Source organism: Pleurodeles waltl, chromosome 1_2, assembly GCF_031143425.1.
Source record: "Pleurodeles waltl isolate 20211129_DDA chromosome 1_2, aPleWal1.hap1.20221129, whole genome shotgun sequence".
NCBI classification, from domain to species: Eukaryota; Metazoa; Chordata; class Amphibia; order Caudata; family Salamandridae; genus Pleurodeles; species Pleurodeles waltl.
The window spans coordinates 663,547,683-663,569,599 of NC_090437.1; the positions used below are offsets into that span (position 1 = coordinate 663,547,683).

At 45.0% G+C, this 21,917-nt stretch overlaps 2 protein-coding genes across 4 annotated transcripts in view; one reads left to right on the top strand and one right to left on the bottom strand.

The window, feature by feature from the left end:
* Positions 1-11,653, bottom strand: part of ABCE1 (ATP binding cassette subfamily E member 1) — a 222,238-nt gene extending 210,585 nt beyond the window's left edge. The window contains exon 1 of the mRNA XM_069242598.1: positions 11,505-11,653. The gene's annotated coding sequence lies outside the window, so the exon portion shown is untranslated. The remainder of the gene's footprint in view (positions 1-11,504) is intronic.
* Positions 11,654-12,070: 417 nt separating this feature from the next.
* Positions 12,071-21,917, top strand: part of ANAPC10 (anaphase promoting complex subunit 10) — a 275,914-nt gene continuing 266,067 nt past the window's right edge. For 2 of the 3 annotated variants that reach the window (XM_069242599.1, XM_069242602.1), the window contains exons 1-2: positions 12,071-12,220; positions 17,572-17,670. The gene's annotated coding sequence lies outside the window, so the exon portion shown is untranslated. The remainder of the gene's footprint in view (positions 12,221-17,571; positions 17,671-21,917) is intronic. The other variant, XM_069242600.1, reaches the window with a different exon arrangement.

The window sequence follows — 21,917 nt, forward strand, 5'->3', positions numbered from 1 at the left end:
AATGGTTTTATCCATCCTGTTGGTGACTCCTGTTTCCAGGTGCAGCTTTGACAGGTCTTTAGTTTGTGAAATTGTGGTTAAGCACTTCATTGTGTAATCCTTTCCTCTAATAGGTATCCTTGGCATGTCTGTATAATTTTTATGAATTCTGTACTAATGTTCGAATCTTTTGCTTTTTTATATGATTGTTTTTCAAAGCAACATACTGATTTGCACACGTTCTATCCTGTTCCAGTGGGACTTCTTTGGTGTATGCTGTGTCTGTGCAGAGTAGGCGCACTTGATCCTCGGTCTTAGCGGTCTCTGGCAAGTGAGCGGTATCCTTTTTCAGAATATAGGACTTTCTATTGATTGACTTTTCCTTCCAGATTACTATATGGCAGTAGTCTTACTTTTTGTTTCATAAAGCCACAGTTTGTTTATTACTTATTTTGCAACAGTGTTGGTGTAGGAAGTTGGCTCGGTATATACTATTTCAAAGTAAGAAATAGTGTGCACAGAGTCCAAGGGTTCCCCTTAGAGGTAAGATAGTGGCAAAAAATAGCTAATTCTAATGCTCTATTTTGTGGTAGTGTGGTCAAGCAGTAGGCTTATCAGAGGGTAGTGTTAAGCATTTGTTGTACACAGACAGGCAATAAATGAGGAACACACACTCAAAGACAATTTCAGGCCAATAGGTTTTTATATAGAAAAATATATTTTCTTAGTTTATTTTAAGAACCACAGGTTCAAGATTTACAAATGTACTCAAGGAACTTTGAATAATCACAATAGCATGTACAGTCTTTGTAAAAATGGCAATAAGCTATTTTAAAAGTAGACAGTGCAAAAATCAACAGTTCCTGGGGGAGGTAAGTAAAGGTTAAGTTTGCCTGTAAGTAAAACACTTACAAGTCTCAAAGTTGGGTCCAAGGTAGCCCACTGTTGGGGGTTCAAGCCAACCCCAAAGTTACCACACCAGCAGCTCAGGGCCGGTCAGGTGCAGAGGTCAAAGAGGTTCCCAAAACACATAAGCTTCAACGGAGAACAGGGGTGCCCCGGTTCCAGTCTGCCAGCAGGTAAGTACCCGTGTCCTCGGGGGCATAACAGGGGGGGGGGGGGGGTTTGTAGGGCCACGGGGGTGGGGGGAGAACATTAGCAGGCACAAAAAGTACACCCTCAGCGGCACAGGGGCAGCCGGGTGCAGTGTGCAAACGGGCGTCTGGTTTTAAATAGGATGTAATGGAGGGACCCGGGGGGTCACTTCAATGATGCAGGCAGGGACGGGGGCTACTCGGGGTAGCCACCACCTGGGCAAGGCAGAGGGTCACCTGGGGGTCGCTCCTGCACTGGAGTTTGGTTCCTTCAGGTCCTGGGGGTGCATTGTTGGTTCCAGGCGTCGGGTCCCATATTACAGGCAGTCGCGTTCAGGGGGAGCCTCTGTATTTCCTCTGCAGGCGTCGCTGTGGGGGTTCAGGAGGGGGTCGCCTGGCTACTCACAGGCTCGCAGTTACCGGGGAGTCCTTTCTGTAGTGTTGGTTTTCCGCAGGTCGAGCTGGGGGTATCGGGTGCAGAATGGAAAGTCTCACGCTTCCGGCGGGAAACGTGAAATCTTTAAAGTTGTTTCTTTGTTGCAAGAAAGTTGCAGGTTGTTGAAAAGGGCCGCTGTTCACTAGAGTTTTTTCTTGGTTGCAGGGCAGTCCTCTGAGGCTTCAGAGGTCGCTTGTCCTTGTTGGATGCATCGCTGTTGTAGTTTTCTTCTAAGTTGGGAGACAGGCCGGTAGGGCTGGGGCCAAAGCAGTTGTCGTCTCCATCTTCACTGCAGGGCTTCAGGTCAGCAGTCCTTCTTGTTAAGGTTGCAGGAATCTAGTTTCCTGGGATCTGGGGACCCCCTAAATACTGAATTTAGGGGTGTGTTTAGTTCTGGGAGGGCAGTAGCCAATGGCTACTGTCCTTGAGGGTGGCTACACCCTCTGTGTGCCTCCTCCCTGTGGGGATGGGGGCACATCCCTAATCCTATTGGGGGAATCCTCTATCCACAAGATGGGGGATTTCTAAAAGTAAGGGTCACCTTAGGGGCTGTCCTGACTGGTGAGTGACTCCTTTTTTATCTAATTATCTCCTCCAGCCTGGCCGCCAAAAATTGGGGCAGTGGCCAGAGGGGCGGGCATCTCCACTAGCTGGGATGCCCTGTGGCGCTGTAACAAAAGGGGTGAGCGTTTAAGGCTCACCGCCAGGTGTTACAGTTCCTGCAGGGGGAGGTGAGAAGCACCTCCACCCAGTACAGGCTTCGTTCCTGGCCACAGAGGGACAAAGGTACTCTCCTCATGTGGCCAGCAACATGTCTGGTGTGTGGCAGGCTGGCAGAAACTAGTCAGCCTACGCTGGAAGTCGGGTATGTTTTCAGGGGGCATCTCTAAGATGCCCTCTGGGCGTGTTTTACAATAAATTGCACAGTGACATCATTGTGCATTTATTGTGCTGAGAAGTTTGATACCAAAATTCCCAGTTTTCAGTGTAGCCATTATGGTACTGTGGAGTTCGTGTTTGACAAACTCCCAGACCATGTACTCTTATGGCTACCCTGCACTTACAATGTCTAAGGTTTTGCTTAGACACTGTAGGGGCATAGTGCTCATGCACCTATGCCCTGACCTGTGGTATAGTGCATCCTGCCTTAGGGCTGTAAGGCCTGCTAGAGGGGTGACTTACCTATGCCACAGGCAGTGTGAGGTTGGCATGGCAGTCTGAGGGGAGTGCCATGTCCCCACCAGCACACACAAGCTGTGAAGCAGTGTGCATGTGCTGAGTGAGGGGTGCCCTGGGTGGCATAAGACATGCTGCAGCCCTTAGAGACCTTCCCTGGCATCAGGGCCCTTGGTACCAGGCGTACCAGTTACAAGGGACTTGCCGGAGTGCCAGTGTTGTGCCAATTGTGGAGACAAAGGTACAGTTTAGGGAAAGAACACTGGCGCTGGGGCCTGGTTACCAGGGTCCCAGCACACTTTCAAGTCATAACTTAGCATCAGCAAAGGCAAAAAGTCAGGGGGTAACCATGCCAACGAGGCATTTCCTTACAGTTGGTTATAGTTGACTTAATTGTTGTGTTACTTTTATCAGTAAGGATTATCGTTATCCACATTACCGCTCAGCACGTTGTTTGTTTCCTTTTCAAAAATTCCTCGGACCGTGGTCCTGAGACTGACTGCATCGGAGTCAAAGGAGGAAGTCCAAAATTCTGACAGTGAATTTTCTGTCCAAGAGTAATCATCTGATGATGAATCCATTATTAGTGCTGATGAAGTGCCTCTTTTAGAGGAGGGCAGTAATATGCCGCTAATGCAGCTAGAGCAGGCTGGACTGCAGCCTAGGCCTGAAAGGCTTCCCATTGGAAATGCTGAATTCTGGGTTGCCTCAAACATGGTACAGCCTGTGTTGCCTGACTTTAGTGGTGCCCAAGGGTGTATAGTCAATACTGAAAATGTTCTGGCTATAAATGTCTTTCAGTTGTTTATGTACAATGTATTTTTGAATGAGACTGTTAACCAGACTCATTTGAATGCTAAACAGTATTTGAGTGCCAGACTTAACCCCCACTCTAGAACTAGCAGGTGAACTGACATATCTGGATGAGCTGAAGAAGTTCTTGGGTTTAACTTTTTTGAAGTGCTTGTTCAGGAAGCAGTCGCCTATTAGCCCCTTGATGGCAATGACTAGAATACCTGCAACCATAAGTCATTATCAGTGTTTGCTTTTGCTCTTGCTCTGGATGTTGCATTTTGTTGATAATGCTTCAGAATTGCCACGGATCACAGGGACTGTGACCATTTCTTTAAGATTCCAACAGTCCTTGCTCATTTTGTAGGTCCCTTTTCAGTGATCTATGCTCCAGGGAAAGAAATAGCTGTGGATGAGTCTTTGGTCCTGTTCAACGGCTGTTTGGTTTTTAGGCAGACCATTCCTTGGAAAACGGCACGTTATAGAATTAAGATGTATGTGATGTGCTGTCAAAGTAGTACTGGATATGTCTGTAATTTCAAGGTGTATAGGTGTATGCACACTTGTAGGGATTGTTCGATTAACACTCCACCTCCCCCACTACCCTCAGTCCCCTCTCCCCAGTTTCCTGTCCACTTTTGGAGTCCGTGAGAAAATTGTGTGGGAACTTGGAAGAGGATTTTTTTAACAAAGGTCACCATTTAGACATGGATAACTTCTACACTGGTGTGCGATTATTCAAAGTGGACACTGTTGCTTGTGGCACAATCTGATCTAACTGTAAAGGTTACCCAAAAGAGCTTGTATGTATAAAGCTTCAGAGGAGACAGTGCAGTGCTTTGAGTAGTGATGAACATCTAGAGGTGAAATTTTCAGACAGGAGAGATGGCCACATCCTGACAACCATTCATGATTAAAGTACTTAACCAGTGGTGGTTTGGGGTCAGATTGCTGAAGTGTACAAATCTGTGTGCATTTTAGACTACAATAAGCACATGGGTGGTGCAGACAGTACATCAGGATGTTGGAGCTTTACCTTTCTGTTCGTAAGTCATACATTTGATATACGAAGTTGGCTGTTCTTTTGTTTCATTTAGCAACCTTCAATGCTTTTGTTGTATTCGAGGATTGTTTTCCAGGTTCAAGGATGACTTTTGTTCAGTTTGAGCATCTGTGATAGGTAGCCTTGTTGTAGTGGAGCAGGCAAGTGTTCAAGTTGAGCGGTCGGGATGTGGGTAGATGGAGAGATCACCACTTTTCTCATTATATTCTCCCACACCTCAAAACTTTCCCCTGTAGGAAATGTAGAATCTCTGTCCGAAGAAACAGGTGGAAGAGAGTTGTATGTCCTTGTTAGAAATGGGGTTTTTGGTTGGCAGTCAGGTTACCCTCTGTCCAAGCAAGAACCATCACTCTAGTCAGGGTAAGTCACACACACACTCCAAAATTATCCTGTGCCCATCCTCAGTCAGGCTTAACTTAGAAGGCAATGTGTAAAGCATGTGTGCAATAAATCATACAATAACATAATATGCACCACAAAAATACACCACACAGTGTTTAGAAAAATATATAATATTTATCTGGATATTTGCAGGTCAAAAATGATCAAAGATGCAATATGAATTTGTAAATATATCACTAAAAAGTGATATAAAGTGTCTGAAGTCTTTAAAAAGCAAACAAAGTCTCTTTCAAGCACAAAGTACCTGGTTTAAAGTGGAAAATCTCTGCAAAGGGCCGCAGAAGAAGAGATACGTGGAAAAATGGTGTGCGTGTCGATTTCTCCCCTGCACACACGGACTTGTGTCGTTATTTTTCACGCGGGGAAGTCGTGCGTCGTTTCCCGGCTTGCGGACAGTCTCTTTCTGTGGTTCACGGGATTACCAGATGTCCCGGGGTCTGTGCATGGATTCTTCGGCTTGTTTTCTGGCTGCATGTCGTTCTGGGAGGCTCTGCGTCAAAGTTTTGTTCTCACGGCAGGCGTCGCGTCAATTTCCCCTCTGGAAGTCAGGCGGCGTTGTCCTTGCGAGGCCGTGCGTCGAAGTTCCGGTCACCCCGAAGGCGTTGCGTCGGTGTGCAGCTATTTTCTCGCCACGGAGTAAGCTGTGCGTCGAAATATTCGGCGCACGAAGAGTCCAAAAGAGAAGTCTTTTTGGTCCTGAGACTTCAGGGAACAGGAGGCAAGCTCTATCCAAGCCCTTGGAGAGCACTTTTACAGTCAGACAAGAGTTCAGCAAGGCAGCAGGCGAACAACAAGGCAGCAGTCCTTTGCAGAAAGCAGACAGGTGAGTCCTTTGAGCAGCCAGGCAGTTCTTCTTGGCAGGATGTAGTTTCTGGTTCAGGTTTCTTCTCCAGCAAGCGTCTGATGAGGTAGGGCAAAGGCCCTGTTTTATACTAAATTGGGCCTTTGAAATGGGGGTGACTTCAAAGAGTGGCTAAGAAATGCACCAGGTCCCCTTTCAGTTCAATCCTGTCTGACAGGGTCTCAGTAGGGGGCGTGGCAGTCCTTTGTGTGAGGGCAGGTCCCGCAGCCTCCCAGCCCAGGAAGACCCATTCAAAATGCAGATGTATGCAAGTGAGGCTGAGTACCCTGTGTTTGGGGTGTGTCTGAGTGAAGGCACAAGGAGCTGTCAACTAAACCTAGCCAGATGTGGATTGTAAGGCACAGAAAGATTTAAGTGCAAAGAAATGCTCACTTTCTAAAAGTGGCATTTCTAGAATAGTAATATTAAATCCGACTTCACCAGTCAGCAGGATTTTGTATTACCATTCTGGCCATACTAAATATGACCTTCTTGATCCTTTCAGATCAGCAGCTGCCACTTCAAAAATGTATGAAGGCAGCCCCAATGTTAGCCTATGAAGGGAGCAGGCCTCACAGTAGTGTAAAAACGAATTTAGGAGTTCTACACTACCAGGACATATAAACTACACAGGTACATGTACTGCCTTTTACCCACACAGCACCCTGCTCTAGGGGTTACCTAGGGCACACATTAGGGGTGACATATGTAGAAAAAGCGGAGTTTTACGCTTGGCAAGTACTTTTAAATGCCGAGTCGAAGTGGCAGTGAAACTGCACACACAGGCCTTGTAATGGCAGGCCTGAGACAAGGTTAAGGGGCTACTGAAGTGGGTGGCACAACCAGTGCTGCAGCCCCACTAGTAGCATTTAATCTACAGGCCCTAGGCACATATAGTGCCTTCTACTAGGGTTTTACAAGTAAATCAAATAGCCAATCATGGATAACCCAATCAACAGTACAATTTACACAGGAGGCAAAAAGTTTGGGGATGACCCCGTTAAAAAGCCAGGTCCAACAGTCCTGCTCTGAGTCTCCTCCGAATCTTGGGCTATGTGGGCCAACGTGCTTTAAATTGTACCACAAGCAAAATAAATATTAGGAGGTAAAAGTGAACTGACATGCCTGCATTGTTTTATATTTTTGCTCAGTTTCTCGGGTGGCAACAGTTTGATCGGTTTAGACATGTTGTGTTTGTAGTGAGTTGGTTTTTCATCTCCTTTAAACAGATTTATGTCATTTTTTTTGTTAAAAAAAAATTGATTGGTGGTGTGTGTAGAATGGTATTTCTCTGGCGGTATGTGTGAGCTGCATCTGGCTGGGGGGTGCGAGTAGTGACTTGCTACAGGTCACTACACACACTGCCAGCCAACCACCAGTCCATACACCTGTTATGTCGTGTGATTCTTGCATAAGTCCTGTGAGTGTATAGAAGTGATGGGCCCTTGAATAGCAGTCTGTTGCTATGAGTGTTGTAAGTGCTGTGCCCGCCGCTGGCTGGCTGAGTGAATGTTTTTGTGTGTGTGTGTCACATAAAAGGTGTGAATGGCCTGTAAAGCCTTGTTGTAGCTTCACAGCACATGAGCTGAGAGTCACCGATTCAGTTTTTTTTTTAATTTTCACTTATTAACAGTGTATTTCATTTTTGTGAAATCACTTAAAATTTAAGTTTTTAACCTTTCCTCAACCTGGTGCCAAATCCAACCAGTATGTGTGTGTAATAGATGATTGTGCAGCAATACTCGTCTTATCTGTCTTTCTCTGCTAGGGTGTACATGGTCTCTTCAGAAAAATCTACCAACTCTAGATATTTTCATAAACCAGACACGGGGGAACTCCAAGGTGGCTCATACGGATCACTAAAAGTACTGGAATCTACTGGGAGCCTCAAATTTCCTACCACCCAGAGTTCGTACAAATCTCTCAATAAAAATGTTACCTCACCTGTGTGGCTTGGCCTAACGTCTGCAAAAATGCAGGGTCCAAGACACTATGTGGCATCAACAAAAGGAGTAGCTGCGTTTTTGGGCCCAGATCCAGCGGCCACCAAGGAAAACCTACCTACCAACTTTTTTTTCTTTACGAGTTTTGCGCTTCAATATACGTGTGGCAAAAAGGATTGAGATCAGTTTTATTTTAGATCCATGTATTCCAAGTGTAACAGAGGTATTGATTTGCAGTCATTTTAATAGCACTTTACACACAATGCGCTTCTGGGGTATCAATATGTTCTTTTAGCAGCTTAGCATGATATGCATGTTTTAAACAGACTTAGATCAGTTTTATTTTAGATCTATGAGCTGCAAGCATTTCCGTCTATTTTAAATGTGTATTTACTGAACTGTGTGGAAATGGCTCAATACTATGTCATGATGATTTCAGCCTTTGTGTATTTTATGTGTGTATTGCATGAACCCCGTGGAACTGGCTCAATACCAGGACAAGCAGATCTTGCATTTTAACTGATATGTTAGTAATTGCATCACAGAATTATTTTATTGTATAACTTCACGAATGTTCGTACTTTTTTATTAAATCGTACAAATAAAAGTGAATTGAAAAACTGAATTTAATGAGAATCCTGCATCAACAGTGTACAACTCAAATATGACGAGGGTCACTCAACTCTGGGCATGCTCTACTACGTTCAAAGTTCTTGCAAAGCCCCTGATCTATATTACCTCAGAGCAATAAGCAGGGACATTATTACGGAGAGGATTAGCACAATCCTTTGTGCCAGAATAGGGTGGAGGAACCCTTGCAAGAGTTTGGTGGTGTAAAGTTGATTTCACAAGTTGAAGACACTTTCTAGCACAGATATCATCGGGCACATATTCCTGAAGTCCTCCTCCACTCTGGGTACAGCATCCAACAGAGCGCACATGCAAAACAGAAGAGGGACTGCAGTCATACACAAGTCAAAGTGGCCCTGCACCATCTTCAACTTGGCTACACCCATGTCTTCTGAGCTCCTCGCCCGTCACTTTCCCCGCTGCCTCCAAAGCAGCCTCCTAATACCTTATCTACGGATAACCCACAACCAACAAGAAATTACCAGTAGAAATAACACATCACCACTGCATCCAAACAACACTCCCACCCTACCTTTTTTGGCTTGAGCAACAAAGCCACTAGGTAAGCGCTCAACTCACCACTTAACACCCTAGAAAGGAAACAACATCACCAAGCCAACTAGCTGGACCTTACCCATCTGCATCCCCCCCACCCCCAACATTCACCATATGGCCCCTATACTCCTGGACTGATCATCTTTTTGCCCCATACATATTCATACTTGCCAACAACCATACGAATGACAGCAGAAAAGAAGAATGTTACCTTCTTCTCCTTCAAGAACTCCCTCATGCTCCTTATTCATAAAAATCAGACTCCTGGATAATTATGAGAAACAAATTTGTATTTCCAAGGCTCAAGCTGTATATTTAGTTGCATAAGGGACAATCATGAAATACTTTATTAGCAATCAGCAATATGTTTAATGTCTCGTCAAACAGTATAAATACTGCTATGCCTTAGTGCAAAATATTTTCCACTTTTCCAAGACTACTTTAGAAAGTCAGTGCGGTAAATGGGTGCTTTATGAGGCCCCTGTTCAAATAAGAGAGTTAACTGTATTGGACAAAACTATTTTTGTCAAAACCAATGGAGCTGGCTTTTGTTGAAAATTACTGAAGTGTAAATGGGATGGACTGAAGCATTTTTGCTATTAATGTTTTATTTTCTGAACAAACCATGAACATGTGTTTATGCAACTGTACAACGCCGAGATGAGGAGCGTTCTGTGTGCTAGAATAAACATGACTGGACAATAGCAAAGGTCTTAAGGTCAATACAAAGTGACGTAGTAATTAACACTGCTGCTGACAAGCTTCACCAAATTCTTAAGTAGTTCACTGGTTACTCATCCAGCATTGCCTTGTCGTAGACCCAACCCTACTTTGAAAGAATGTGAAAAATAAGTTAACTTCAGACTGAGCCAAATACTTTGATATGCTTTCTCTGCAACACTAGAAGAAATTCAAGGTTAAAATGTATGCATTCCGATTATTGATGACTGCTTAGTGGAGTATATCCTGTATACCGACATCCCTGCAATAAAAGTCACTATTACAATGATAGCAGTAGGCAAATACTACTGCACATACATTGACGTTATAAGGCTCTATAATGTCCTTGTCACTTTACTGTAAGTAAAGACATCCTCACATACTTCTACTAATAATCCTTATACACGAGATCCCTCTGAAACTAGTGTAGAAATCTAATTAGGCAACATACGCACGGCCATAATCCAAATGGCGCCATTGTCATCCCTTTTAATTCAATCAACTTTATACTTCAAATTACTGATATAGACGGAGCCTTTACAAGTCCCTCGGATGAAACATTTGTTGGCTTCTTTCTGCATGGCTGTTCGCTGAACCTGGTACAATTAACCCACGAAAATTCACTAACCACCATGGTCTCTCGTGCTAAATGACTAAGGGCCATATGTAAGAACACATTTTCCCATAGACACAGAATGGGTAAAACCCTTTGATACATCGGGCCCTAAATATCTGTATTCTCTTCTATGTCCTTCAAAATCTTGAGTTTTCTATTGCTGCAATACAAGTCTGACCCACAAGCAGCATCACTGGATTAAGAACCCATGATACACTACATATGGAGAGACACTGCTGTGACACTTTTTCAAGTGGTGTTTATTAAACTTGCATTAAACTGACAATGAGACCTACAACTTTACCCAAACCCAAAAAATACAGTTGGACTAACTGTTCGCATATTTTGGAAAGAGACGCCCACTGGATAATCCGGATTTCTGGGCATGCTCTAAACTGCAGCTTTGCATCACGCTTATGATCCTGAGCACAATTGGGCTAGTAGAACTGTATTGTCCCATCGAAGGAAGAATTCAAAATTCTTCCTCTTGGCACAGTTACAAGAAATGAAATGGAAAACCACCTAAATGAATGTTACATTTTGCTCTGCCTATCATTTTTTTATGGAACCCAGGTGAAAATGCTTCACTAGAAAGTTTGCTGTCATCTTTTGCAACAATTATTGGCTTTTCAGTTCCCTCGAAATTAAATTACCAGAATTGTTTATTCCAAGTTTTCAGTGCAGTTACTGTAAATGAATTCATTCAAATAGCCTCTCTCTGAAACAAAGTGGAATAGAGCAACAGGATACCATCGTACCTCAATGAAAACTCAAACTACTAGAAACAAGCCGGTGAAGAAGCAGTGTGATGGGGAAGCAAACTTCACGCAGTCTGTGCAAGTACCTAGTGCCACAGCTGTTCACTCTGTGCCAGAGGCCGGCGCTTGACAGACCATCAAAGATAACATAGCTCTGTCATTATCAACGAGGATACTAGGCCAGCGACGCGCAAGTCCAAATTATCTTTTAGTTGAATCATTTGCTGTAGATCATTTGAAGTCAGAGAAGGAGAAGAATGCAAACTCAGAAGTGACGGAAGGGAACTCTCAAGCTGCTGACATCACATGGGGTACAGGGTGTTGAAAAGAAGAGGCGCGAAAGCACTACAGACTTGGATATAGGCCCCCTTTATTGTTTCATGGGCGTTTTATCACATGCGGTGGCCGATAGGGAAAACTACGCTAATTAGTACTACTAATAATAGGTTTCATTAGCATCCAGCAAACAGGTACTGTCTCTCTTTTAATTTGCACTTACCTAGGTGTGTGCGGCCTCCGGTTTGCTTGGGGCACACGAGACCCGATGTTTCCCACTTTGCGGTAAAAATCCACCCTCTTTACAGCTTTACTCGCGCCGTACCGGCCAATTCGGCCTTACCACAACCCAGCAGCACGCCATAGAGACCTGCGCATGCGTGCAATGGGTGGACGAAGCGGCAGGTGTGACGTCTGAAACTCTTCCATAGACTTAAAAAAAAGACTGCAGGGTATCCTAATAGCGGAACGACCATATTGAAAAGGTTATATTTTGAAGCAAACTTTCAATTTTAATTGGAAATGAAAAAAGAACATTCTAATTCAAGGAAAATATAAGTACATTTTATAACGAAAGCACAACCACTTCATTTTTCATGGCTTCAAATTCGGAATAAAAACTGCTTTGTTCATCGTTCTTCTGAAGCATCTATGATAAAACAATGATACGTTGAATATGTGTTGATTTTTTATAGCAATGACCCACTTGCAGGCGTTTCTCATCTTTATTCATTCACAGTGACCTCTTTTTTCTGTGGCTGTCTCTCTGCGATGTCCTTCGTTTGTTTCGCAGGTCGATCAGCTGTAGCGTTCTGCGAAGCACGGCCCACTTGCGAGTGACCCTGCCCGCGAGATTTGGATGATGCTTTAGAATGGCTGCAGTTTTGCCAATTTCCCGGATGTAAAGATACGCCTGCTAGTGCCAGGAATAACCTACAGGTGAGAAAAGTTATCCAATGGATAACATGAATGATTATTTATGCCTTATAAACTCAGACCACAGGTGAGTCTGCATTCGGGAGCTTGTGCTGCTTCTAGTTTCAAGGTTTCAGTATGCTTATGTAGACCTATTGTGAGTTTACTGTGCAGCCCGCACGTAGATTACCATTGGTTGGCTTTGCACTCTCATTTCCTTGCTTACCTATTCTCTTGACCTTTTGAAAAAAAATCCGAGACATTAAAATGCGCGTCCTACAGTTTTCTGTCACTAGGGTGACCACCTGGCAAGAAGGGACGTTCTGGACAGGGACAGTAAAAATTCAGGACGAAGGGTCAAAATTCAGGACAAAAGGCCATTTTTACGGACATATCTGAGAACGTTGCAGAGTTATAAAATAGACAGCAGGCAGCAATACAAGCTGAAATACGTTTATGTCCTTTAGTTTATATTGCTGTTTGGAGTATTGATCAAGCATTCACACATAACTAGACATATTGAAAGATGAAAAAAATAGCAAAAATGTATACACCAAGCAGAATTTGACAGCTAACATAAGGGATAGTTTTCGAAATCCACCTCCCCCCTCTCCCCCCCCCCCCCCATCGGCTTGCCCATCTCTAGATTCTTCCCTGACAAGGCCAATTTGCCATGCCATCTGCCACAAGCAATAAATCTTTGTTGGCGCCACCTCCCAACCCCCAAAAGACCAACTTCGCCACAGGTTCCCTTAACACCACCCTCTACTGGTGTTTCTCATCTCTACATAGACCCTCTCGTGTATTTAATGTACTTTATAACACTACTCAATGCAGGTACCCAGATTGACCTTTCAAAGGATATGCAAACATTTCAGAAAACCTTATCTGGATCTGTTTGCAAAAGAGGGCTGTAGGAAGCTTGCTCTTTATATGATATATCAAAATTAAATATATTGTGCAAAGAGTCCAGGTGTTCCTTTACCGGTGGGCGGGGCTTACTCAGTAATCCCAAGGTGCTCTTTTATAGGGTAGTGTAGTCGAGAAGCCTAGGCTTATCAGAGAGGAGTGTTAGACATCTGCAAATATACACACACAGTCAATAAGTGAGGCACGTCTCAATAAGGAGATCCACGCCAATTTACAGCAATAACAAGTATCTTTATATTTATTGAGACACTACAATCAGGTAAGTACGTTTTGCAAGAGAAATACTTTCAGGTTTAAAAAGTCAACAGTGCATTTTCAGAAGCAGCAATGGAATCCCATGAAGAGGAAAACAAGTACTGCATTTAGGTATAGTACAGTGATTTACGGGAACAATCTCCTGCACTTAAATAAGTATTGGGCAAGGATCAGGACCAGACCAACATGTCACATGGGCCAGCCAGATGCAGAGGTGTAGGACAGCGTCGGGTGCCCTATGTTAGTCAATGGGGATCGGTCCGGTTGAAAAGAGGCTGCTGGTTTGGGCAGGGAGTCCAGTCGAGGAGAACCAACAGGTAGGTTCAAGTCTTGAGATGCTCAGGGACACCTTTGGTCCTCTTCTCCACGGGCCAGTGGCAACAGGTGCAGAGGTGTCCTGAGGCATTGAGTTTTCTTCACCAGGAGCACTTGCGGGTGACGGGGCCTGGGGGCAAAGCCTGCAGGCAGCATTTGTGAGTCCACGTCGGGCAAGTCCAAGGTGGGCTTTTTCTCTGGGGGGCCACATTGGCACGTTGGCCCTCTTCAACTCTGGCTAGGTGGCACAGATACAGTGGTACTTTCCGGTGTTGGGTGTTTGCAGTCCGGAGTCCTCTCAGGTCTCTTGGGGTGCCTGCAAGATGGAGGGACGCAGCTCAGCTACTCCACAGGAGTTCCTGGATCTTTGTTGAAGACAGGCAGTCTTCCCAGGCTTTTAGAGGCACAGCAGCTTGCATGACGAGGTGACTTTGGCACAGATCAGCGGGAACAGCAGACAGGCTGGCAAGGCTGGGGCCAAGTCAGGTGCTTCTTCCTTGGGCTTTACGTTTGCAGCTCTTGAGTGTCCTTCTTTGTAGGTCAGCAGGAATCTGATTTCCTGGTGCCAGGGTCTTCCCTAAATACTGGATTTAGGGGCGTTTCAGGGAGTGTATGATAGTAGCCAATGGGATGCTTACCCCTGGGGTCACTACACCACCCTATATGACCATTTCCCGTGGGAAGTGACATAACCCTGTCCCAGAGTTCTAAATGTCTCAACACCCAGATGGCAGATTTCTAAATGTTGTGTCCACATCAGGGTGCGCACCTTAGGGATGGGACTGACCTGATGGGTGGACACACCTCCCTGAATACTACATTTCCTGCCTGTCCAGGTGCAGAAGGGTCCCTGGGGCAGGGGTGTCAGCACCTGTCCTTTGAGTGAAGCCAGATCTGCATCCCACGACCAGTGGACTTTTTTGAAGCCCCCTGCCTAGGAATGCAGATTTGCAGGTCATCCTGTTGGCTGTGTAAACACCTCTCTCAGAGCAGGCTGTGTTTCTGGCTTCCCGAGAGCAATTACTCTCCCTTTTGGGGGTCAGAATCATGCCTGGCGGTGGCACGTTGGCTAAAACTAGTCACCCCGCACACTGGTAGTTGGTAGATTGTCAAGGGGCACCTCTAAAGTGCCCTCTGGGTGCATGTATTAATAAATCCATCACTGGCATTCCACATCTTCCTCTGGACATCTGAGAAAGAAAACAGCCTATCCTCCTAATCGGCAATTATGGGCACTGGAGTCTGAATGAAATACATAGTTTCTAAAGCACTCTTCCTTATTCTGTCTTCAAAACTCTCCTTACAGTAATCTTTTTGCCTCATTTTCTTAGGCAGTGATGGGGAGCAGGAAAAAGAGGAATCCTCCATGTGATTTCACTATTGTTTCATAAATCACTGCCTATAAAGCACTGAGGTTCTATACAGTATACTCATATAGCCAGTGTTCACCGTTTAAATACCCATGATGACACACACTGGTTAAGGAGAGAAACCAAAAGTTTGCAAAGGAGCGGGAGCTGCTCACCAACACTCCCTTCATATATCGTAGACAGCACTTATCTCAGTCTGCCACTGCTGCTCCTATTGTCCTGGTTACCTTCAAGCCTATGTAAGTGACCTCTACTTAACTCTCTGCTGTCCTCACAAAATGCCAGAGTGGGGAGAATTGATGGTGACCAAAACGGAATCCATACTACTCTCCCATTGGTCATATGCTCTCTCCTCCCTGTGCTCAGCATAGAGAACATCCCAGGTGTGGCTTTGGGAGCCCTGCAGAGGTCCTACCTTTCTGTCTTTTAACAGCCATGAGACAGGAGATTAAAAGTGCTAGTATAAGGGGAAGGCTGTAGTTGTATAGCGCCCACGTAGGTGGACGAAATTGCGCTTTCGCTTTCTGCTCTTTCTTTTGTCCAGAGGTGGAAGGCACCTCAAAAGTAGTGACTGAGACAAAGATGAGGTGCATAGGGTTAATGTAAGAGTGAGTCAGTTGTGCATCCAGTCACTCTCCTTTTCTTTCATCCTTCATTTGCCTTGCTCTTTTGCTTGCTCACTCACTGAACCACACAAATAACATCAATTAATGTGACAGAGGTCAGTGTGTCAGGTAAAGGGTACACACACTGTCCCCAGAAGAGTGTGACAGTGAGAGAGTGGTTGCCGTCCCGCAAGGGAGATTGTCAAATTTAGTGAGCCTAGCTTGCCTCCACCCTCTAGGGCCTGGTAAACTGTGAGCCCAGCAACGCCTACAAAAGTATGGCATTGGAACCAGTAGGTCACTGGCCCATGGTGAGTATGACAAGGTGACAGTGAGCCAAGTGCCCCCTTGGACATTGCAAGTGTTAACCAAATGCACTGGTTAGAATGCAACAAAAAAAGGCTAAGCACATTTCTCCCCGAGACTGTGAAAGTGAGATGGTGAGCCCAGTACCCTGGACAATGTGCTGAGCTCAGTGATGTACCCAACAGTAGAATCTGACTGAGAGGATGTGCCAAGTGTCTAGTTATTTCACATATGGGACTGCTACAGCGAGAGATTGGGGCAATGTGTCTTTGCTAAAAGTTACACAATTTGAGCACCATCACTAGAACATGTGAAATCGAAATAATGAGCCCAGTACTGCATTAGGAGAATGCAACTGTGAGCGAATGATGAGCCCTGTGTCCCAGGGAAAGGGCTACGATGGAATGAGTATTGAGTCCATTAAAGCGACTTGATTTGCACCTTGAAGGAAAAAGGACTTAGCCGTCTACTGGTATAGCATAAATGGGTGTTGTGAGTTCGATGCAGGTGTTACTAGCTGGATGTGCTAGCTGCTGGAATGCTTGCTACTTTTACATGTGAGATGACTGGGAGCTCCAATGGAGAAACCGCAACACTTCTCACATGGTAGAGTCCCACTGAATAGAGTTAATTTAAGAATGTTATAGTAAAATATCTGTGAGGTTGCAGGGACCTTCTGACAAACACGCTTAAACACCACAAATTCCCCAAAAAACAAAGTATTGGACAGTGGTATTTCAAGTTAAGAAAGGGTATACAAGCACCTTGCACGTAATTTGGTGCTTGTACTGTCCCATTGTGTGCCACTGTGTCCCATGATCTGTTGAATTTTGAAGCTGGTTACATGGCAGTAAAGGTGGGTCATCACTGAGACTATAGTCTGCCCTGTAACACATTAAAAGTGCTTCTAAAACCTCACCAGATTCGAAAAGAGATACTTTTGTGAGAGTAGAGCTTCTTTGGTACATGGACCATTACATCTGTTAACAATATATGTTTTGTATCAATAATCATTATTGTACTCTTCTTAGAGCATTATTCGGTGCATTCTATTTGCCTGGAAATTATGAGTCACAACCGAAGGGCACTTATTGGGCAAAAGAAAGGTACAGCTTTTAGTACTCAACAATATCAGCAACTACTGGCAAATGAATATATCCACTGTCTGCTTCATGTCCCTGCCACTGAACCTAGAATACAGGCAAACAAAAGTAGTTGCTGCAGGCATTTTGATTTCGGGGGCAATCTGTACATTCCATGAAGGATTGTAAAATATCAACCCTTAATAAATGCTCACATTCCAACAACTAAGGTTTAGGCTGAAGAGACTCCAGTAGTCCCCTTGCGCATATTCTCCATCTCAAGTGTTGTGGTGCTAATGGTATGACAAACGCCTGTAATGCTTGGCTAATAAATATTGAATTGAGTGAATAAATTAATAATTGTGAACAATGTACACTTCTTTCAAGGTATTACTCTTTTTATTCTGTGTGAATTATTGCAATTACATTTTGGATCCTGATTTCGGAATTTTGATTTCTTGTTTATAAAATGTTTATCATTTTATTCTCCCTTGCTTTCTTATTCATTTCAGAAACTAAGTAAAGAAAAATATGAGTAATTGTCCTTATGCTGCATATGTGGTGGCATAGTTGTGAAACATTTATGTTATCACCGCCACTTCTGTTTGAAGGTAAGGAGTTTGTTACTGCCATTTATAGAAAATATAACATTTCGTTCCTCTGGTGTGTCTTGTATCCCTTGTGAGAAGGCTGTTTTATTTCCCCTCTTATATAGAGGGAACCTTGGCCTCAGCCAGCAAACATGGTTATTAATTCATCTTAAACTCCTTGTAACAATGCTGATATTGTACTTCTTTTTTGTAATAGATTTTTATTTTCTAATGAACATAAATTGCCAAACACAAGTGTTTTTTGGTGTGATAGAAGTTAGGTAGGATACATAAATTTAAAAGATTGTTTGTAGGGAAAACTATGCACCAGAGGAACCAGCAGAATAACACAAAGTAAAAGTGGTGACGTTTATCACAGATATCCCATTATCAGTCGAAGAAAAGTGATGGAATGGAAAGTGTTTTTTTGTTTATTAGTTTGTATGTAATTTTATCCATGGTGGCCATGGCTTACACATCTAGAAGTCAGTTTTCAGTAGTTGTTTTCTTTTAGCTTTTCAGAGCTAAATGCGGTTTGGATTTTGACAAGTCAGCGCACCACCAAGGAGCCACAGGCTGTTTGGATTTGTTCTTAGGCTAAGGGTAAAAAACCCAAGATTGTGCCCCAGAAAGGAACCAGACTTTATACTTTTTCTTTGCCTAAAAAAAAAATAGTAGTGGGAAAATAGGTTTTAAGTTTTCACCTGTAACCTTTTCCACAGGTGCCTGAGCTGCAGCAAAACTACCATTGTGCTTGTTAGATTGTTCCGGTGGTAGGCATGTATCATGTTTGTAGTTTATTTAAAAGCCTATGATACCCAGAGCCAACAACCAAGCTATGATTAAAATGTTTGTTTGTTGTGTACTTACCATGCGCCTTTTGATATTGAAAGCTCTAATGAATGCAATTATAGGTGAATAATATCCGTGCAATTTTTAAATAAATCCTCAGCAATTTGAATTTTGGGATGGGTGTTGTAGGAAGTTGTCTCTGTATGTACTATTCCAAAGTAAGAAATAGCATGCACAGAGTCCAAGGGTTCCCCTTAGAGGTAAGATTGTGACAAAAAGAGATAATTCTAATGCTCTGTTTTTGTGGTAGTGTGGTCGAGCAGTAGGCTTATCAGAGGGTAGTGTTAAACATTTGTTGTACACACACAGGCAATAAATAAGGAACACATACTCAGACAATTCCAGGCCAATAGGTTTTTATATAGAAAAATGTATTTTCTTAGTTTATTTTAAGAACCACAGGTTTAAGATTTACAAACGCTACTTTAAATGAAAGGTATTTCACTCGGTTATCTTAGGAACTTTGAATCATCACAATAGCATGTACAGTTTTGATAAAAATGGCAATAAGCTATTTTAAAAATGGACACAGTGCAAAAATCAACAGTTCCTGGGGGAGGTAAGTATTTGTTCGGTTCACAGGTAAGTAAAGCACTTACAGGGTTCAAAGTTGGGTCCAAGGTAGCCCACAGTTGGGGTTTCAAGGCAACCCCAAAGTTACCACACCAGCAGCTCAGGGCCGGTCAGGTGCAGAGGTCAAATTGGTGCCCAAAACACATAGGCTTCAATGGATATAGGGATGCCACGGTTCCAGTCTGCTAGCAGGTAAGTACCCGCGACTTTGGAGGGTAGACCAGGGGGGTTTTGTAGGGCACCGGGGGGGGGACAAGCAGGCACAAAAAGTATACCCTCAGCGGCACAGGGGCGGCCGGGTGCAGAGTGCAAACAGGCGTTGGGTTCGCAATAGGACTTAATGGGAGACCCGGGGTTCTCTTGAGCGATGCAGGCAGGCAAGGGGGGGGGCTCCTCTGGGTAGCGACCATCTGGGCTAGGAAGAGGGCCACCTGGGAGTCGCTCCTGCACTGGAGTTCGGTTCCTTCAGGTCCTGGGGGCTGCGGGTGCAGTGTGTTTACCAGGCGTCGAGTTCCATGAAGCAGGCAGTCGCGGTCAGGGGGAGCCTCTGGATTCCCTCTGCAGGCGTCGCTGTGAGGGCTCAGGGGGTCAACTCTGGCTACTCACGGGCTCGCAGTCGCCGGGGAGTCCTCCCTGTAGAGTTAGTTTTTCCACGGGTCGAGCCAGGGGCGTCGGGTGCAGAGTGGAAAGTCTCACGCTTCCATCGGGAAACGTGTGGTCTTTAAAAGTTGCTTCTTTGTTGCAAAGTTGCAGTTTCTGTGGAGCAGGGCCGCTGTCCTCTGGAGTTTCTTGGTCCTTTTAGATGCAGGGTAGTCCTCTGAGGCTTCAGAGGTCGCTGGACCCTGGGGGACGCGTCGCTGTTGCAGTTTTTCTTGAAGTGGGGAGACGGGCCAGTAGGGCTGGAGCCAAAGCAGTTGGTGTCTCCGTCTTCTCTGCAGGGCTTCAGGTCAGCAGTCCTTCTTCGTCTTCAGGTTGCAGGAATCTATCTTCCTAGGTTCTGGGGGCCCCTAAATACTCAATTTAGGGGGGTGTTTAGGTCTGGGAGGTTAGTAGCCAATGACTATTAGCCCTGAGGGTGGCTACACTCTCTTTGTGCCTCCTCCCGGTGGGGAGGGGGTCACATCCCTTATCCTATTGGAGGAATCCTCCATCTGCAAGATGGAGGATTTCTAAAAGTCAGAGTCACCTCAGCTCAGGACACCTTAGGGGTTGTCCTGACTGGCCAGTGACTCCTCCTTGTTTTTCACATTATCTCCTCCAGCCTTGCTGCCAAAAGTGGGGGCAGTGGCCGGAGGGGCGGGCATCTCCACTAGCTGGGATGCCCTGTGGCGCTGTAACAAAGGGGGTGAGCCTTTGAGGCTCACCGCCAGGTGTTACAGTTCCTGCAGGGGGAGGTGTGAAGCACCTTCACCCAGTACAGGCTTTGTTACTGGTCACAGAGTGACAAAGGCACTCTCCCCATGTGGCCAGCAACATGTCTGTTGTATGGCAGGCTGGCAAAAACTAGTCAGCCCACACTGGAAGTCGGGTATGTTTTCAGGGGGCATCTCTAAGATGCCCTCTGGGTGTATTTCACAATAAAATGTACACTGGCATTTGTGTGCATTTATTGTGCTGAGAAGTTTGATACCAAACTTCCCAGTTTTCAGTGTAGCCATTATGGTGCTGTTGAGTTCGTGTATGACAGACTCCGAGAACATATACTCTTATGGCTACCCTGCACTTACAATGTCTAAGGTTTTCCTTAGACACTGTAGGGGCATGGTGCTCATGCACCTATGCCCTCACCTGTGGTATAGTGCACCCTGCCTTAGGGCTGTAATGCCTGCTAGAGGGTTGACGTATCTATGCCATAGGCAGTGTTAGGTTGGCATGGCACCCTGAGGGGAGTGCCATGTCGACTTAGTAATTTTCTCCCCACCAGCACAAACAAGCTGGCAAGCAGTGTGCATGTGCTGAGTGAGGGGTCCCCAGGGTGGCATAAGACATGCTGCAGCCCTTAGAGACCTTCCCTGGCATCAGGGCCCTTGTTACCAGGGGTACCAGTTATAAGGGACTTACCTGATGCTAGGGTGTGCCAATTGTGGAGACAAAGGTACAGTTTAGGGGAAGAACACTGGTGCTGGGGCCTGGTTAGCAGGCCTCAGCACACTTTCAAATCATAACTTGGCATCAGCAAAGGCAAAAAGTCAGGGGGTAACCATGCCAAGGAGGCATTTCCTTACACAACTCCCCCCCCAAACGAATGAGGATGAGACTAACCTTTCCCAAGAGAGTCTTCATTTTCTAAGTGGAAGAACCTGGAAAGGCCATCTGCATTGGCATGGGCAGTCCCAGGTCTGTGTTCCACCATAAAGTCCATTCCCTGTAGGGAGATGGACCACCTCAACAGTTTTGGATTTTCACCTTTCATTTGCATCAGCCATCTGAGAGGTCTGTGGTCAGTTTGAACTACAAAGTGAGTACGAAAGAGGTATGGTCTCAGCTTCTACAGGGACCAAACCACAGCAAAGGCCTCCCTCTCAATGGCACTCCAACGCTGCTCCCTGGGGAGTAACCTCCTGCTAATGAAAGCAACAGGCTGGTCAAGGCCATCATCATTTGTTTGGGACAAAACTGCCCCTATCCCATGTTCAGAGGCATCAGTCTGCACAATCAACTGCTTGGAGTAATCTGGAGCTTTTAGAACTGGTGCTGTGCACATAGCTTGTTTCAGGGTGTCAAAGGCCTGTTGGCATTCTATAGTCCAGTTTACCTTCTTAGGCATTTTCTTGGAGGTAAGTTCTGTGAGGGGTGTCACTATTGATCCATATCCCTTCACAAACCTCCTGTAGTAGCCAGTC